The following is a 3853-nucleotide window of genomic DNA, read 5'->3' as shown; positions in this document are numbered from 1 at the left end:
GCCCTCCCCCTTAGTAGGCATTACAAAAACATCTACCTCTACCTCAGTGTTGAAAGCTTTGATTTTCACGGCACTTACCACACCCACACACTTTACTTTTGCGTTGTTTGCCATCTTTGCCTTGCATGGAGAAGGCTTGTCAACCTCGAGCCCTAATCGAAGCATCATAGATTCACTCATTACACAGATTTGTGCACCTCCATCAATGTAGGTGTTTCCAACCCTCTTTCCTTTTATGTTTACGTCGACAATTGGAAGGATGTCATCCATGTTGCATCCCGAAATTGCTCCGGCTACCTTTGTTTTGGAGCGTCTTGTACTTACCATTTTAGACCATTGTCGCCTTACTTTTGGTGCAAGATGTAGCAGCTGTGGCCATGTAATCTTCGGTCCTTGCTCTGCCACATCCAATGTTAGATCATAGGGCTTAGAACTTTCCCCTAGCTGGAAGTCGGTGATGCCCAATTTCCGTCGTGGCCTGGATGGCCTCTTGCTAGTTTCTCCTCTCATGCTTCTCTCATCATCTGATTATGTAGCTTTCTCCCTCCTAGCTCTTTTCACAGTCATGGCTTCAAGTGGTTCTAAAAAGGTTACCTTCTCCTTACCCTTGTCCCTCTCCTTTGCTCTGGGTGGATCCACTACTATCGCTTTTCCTTTCTCTTTTAGCCTTATGATGTTTACAGGGCGATCAGGTGGTGGGGCTGGTGGAAGAGGTGGGATGGATGCTTGTAGTGGTGTCTGGGGTGGACGTAGAATTTGTGTTGGTGGGGGTGGTGCTCGGGGTGGGGGTGTTCTTTCTCTAGGGGGTGACAATTGGTTCCTCCTACCTCCTCTATTATAGTTTTGTTGTGGTTTGGGACAGTAGTACATACCGTGACCGTCTTCTCCGCAGTTGTAGCAATGATACTCCCTGTTTTGTCGTCGTGCTCTTCCAGGGTCTTGATCTCTTTCTTGACTCCTCCCTTGTTGTATTAAGTGGACAGACAAATTTTGCAGTTGGTCAGTAATATGGGCCAACATATCTTGTTGGTCATCTCTTACCCGAAGAGCCGGTGGTGGTGGTGGAATGGTGGTCGTCGTAGTTGCTGGTTGACGCGATGTTCCTGATTCTGTTGACTCGGTTTCTTTGGCTTTCATTCGCAGCTTCTTGTCTTTAAGGCGAGCAATCTCAACGGCTAACTCGTACGTAGCCGGGAATCTACCTTTCACCTTCTCCTTGAGAAGCGGCCATAAGCCATGTGTGAACCGATCTTTTTTTAGGAAATCGGGTGCAGCTTCCCCCCTTGCCAGTGACTCAACCCACCGTTCCCACAAATCCACAAATTTGGACTCATAGGTGGCATATTCTAAAAGACCCTCTTGCTTCAAGTCTCTCAACTTGTCCCACAACTTTTCTGAAGTGGTACCTCCCCCAAAGCGCCTCTTAAAAGCGGTTTTTAAGGGTTCCCAGTCATCCTTGGTTGCTTGTGGAAGTGCATTGTACCATGATCTAGCTTCTAGCTTCATGAGATGCTTAAAGATTCTAACCCGGGATTCATCCGTATCTTTGTTGCTCACTACACATACTACTTCAAAATCATCTAGGAAGTCTGTTACCAAATCCTCCCCCTTCTTTCCTTTAAATGTTGGAAATGCTACACTTGCCATGATTACTGAGAGAGAGCTAGAAAGACACACTGCTTAACTTGCAAAAGTTTTTTTCTTCTTTACAAGGAGGCGTGTATACCCTCTTATACTAGGACATAGATTAAAACTTCAAACGGTACATTGCCTTGTACCAAAGGTAAGACAAATGGCTGATCTGATGCCAGAACCTCAAAAAACCGCTCCCCACCCAGCATGGTGTCAATGACGTGCTAGTAGTGAACCTTCAAGTCCAGTATTACCTTGATTGAGCGTACACGTGTTGGTATGTGTGATCTGTCTTGAGGTAGGTTGTACTGATTCATGTGAAGCTTAGAGGTGCTTAGTCACTGTCCAAGCTTGTGGGAGAGGGTGGTGTTCTTTCCTGAAACAAACTCAGTAGATCCCTAGTTTCTCTAGTGAGAGTGTGAGCCAATGCTTCCGTTATCTGTGCTGCAGCATCAGGTGCGACTTAAAAACTGACTGTGATAATTACCTCGGTGACTTGAGTTACCCGATTCTCAAAGTAGAATAGTGTTGATTCTCTATTGTATAGAGCTCCTTCCATTTTGTTGTTGTGGGTTGGTTGTAGGTTGCGGACATGGTTTCGACCTTCTCCTTCTTCTTCTTGGCACTTGGCCTATGTATATCCACTGGGTTTGGCGTGTTGGTTGACTCTCCCACTGCAAATCGATTACCGTTACGCCTGGCACTCGAGCTTCGATGGAGATGCGGAGTTCGTCTAGTTGTGCTTGGAGCTCTTCTTCTTTTGTCGTCCAATTAGCAAATCCTGCTAGCCATTCATCCATTCACAATAGTTTAAGGGTTTCAGTCTTGTAAACTGAAGGGTTTCATGAAAAGATCCTCAGTGGGGGCACCAAATGACGGGAGCAAAGCGAACCCCGAACCCCGACGGCCTCTAAAACACCGGGGACCGAATGGCGCGCCTCGAGCCTGTCATAGTAAAGCAAAAAGGGGGCACCACCTAGCTTCAGCGGCTAGGACGCAAACAACACACCACCATAACAAAGTTTTCATCCAAGAGAGATGGATGCTTGGGAGTAATGATGAAGAGGAAAGGGAATGAGATCAAGTGAGAGAGAGAGAGAGAGAGAGAGAGAGAGAGAGAGAGAGAGAGAGAGAGAGAGTGAGGGAGGGGGTATAACGGCTTAGTACTTAGGCACCACAAAAGGATGGCGAAACCGCACACCCTTCACACATACACAAGCTCACTCCAAACACAAGACTAGGTGGCGATTCCGCACACCTCACATGGGCAAAACATTGCAAGAAAACATACTCACAAAACCTCAAGCTTTATTTAGAGAATAAGGCGATGAAATGGGGAGCATAGGGTAGGGGAATGAGAAGGGAGAGCGTGGTAGAGCACATGGCGGATAGGTGGGAGTTGATGACGAAGACTCGCACGAGGGTTATGGCCATCATCCTTCATTTAGTTTCCCTTCATCTTCCATAGCCCAAGGGTGTAGAGGTCATGCTCAAGACGAGCATGGTGATTGCAGTGATGGTGATGGTGTGTGTGTGTGTGTGTGCACTAGGCACACACAGTGCATAGTGTACTCTTTGGTGATGGTGTGTGTGTTTAGTGTGATGGTGACCCCTCTTTATATAGGGGAGGAGGGGGGAGAAATTCTAGAATTTAGAAATGAAGAAATCATTATCTACATAGGGCATGTGACTGTGGGCCCCACTTGTCTGGCTGTGTGTATATGTGCCAGAACAGCAGTCTCATGAGAGAGAGACTAAGAGAGAGAGATGGGTTGATGAAAAAAAAGTGAGAGGTGACATGGAGAATAAAGTAATTACAAGAGGGGAGAGAGGGGAGTGTGTTCAGAGGTGAATCTGTGTGCAGATGTGTGTGAACACAAGAAAAAATCAGGTAACCACCGGGTGGGGATGGGTCTGTGGGCACCTTTTTCCGTGAAACTGAGTGTGTGTGAGTGTGGGGGAGGTTATTTAGCTACAAGACAGGAGACATGGCGCCCTTTAGAGAGAGAGGGGGGTATTTGGGTCATGGGATATGATAGGAGAGAGAAAGAGGGGGTGGGGTATACTATTTTGGAAGATAGGGTAAGTTGCATGTGAGTTAGGGTGCATTATTGGTGAGTTATAATGCATTATTGGTGAGAGGTGGGGTAGCTTGAGGGGAGAGAGAAAGGAGAAAGGACAAGGGGAAGAGAGAGGGGGTTGACCTTTTGAGTGGAGGAAA

This window comes from Adiantum capillus-veneris, chromosome 23, assembly GCF_014529385.1.
Source record: "Adiantum capillus-veneris isolate H3 chromosome 23, ASM1452938v2, whole genome shotgun sequence".
NCBI classification, from domain to species: domain Eukaryota; kingdom Viridiplantae; phylum Streptophyta; class Polypodiopsida; order Polypodiales; family Pteridaceae; genus Adiantum; species Adiantum capillus-veneris.
This window is presented reverse-complemented; position numbering follows the sequence as displayed.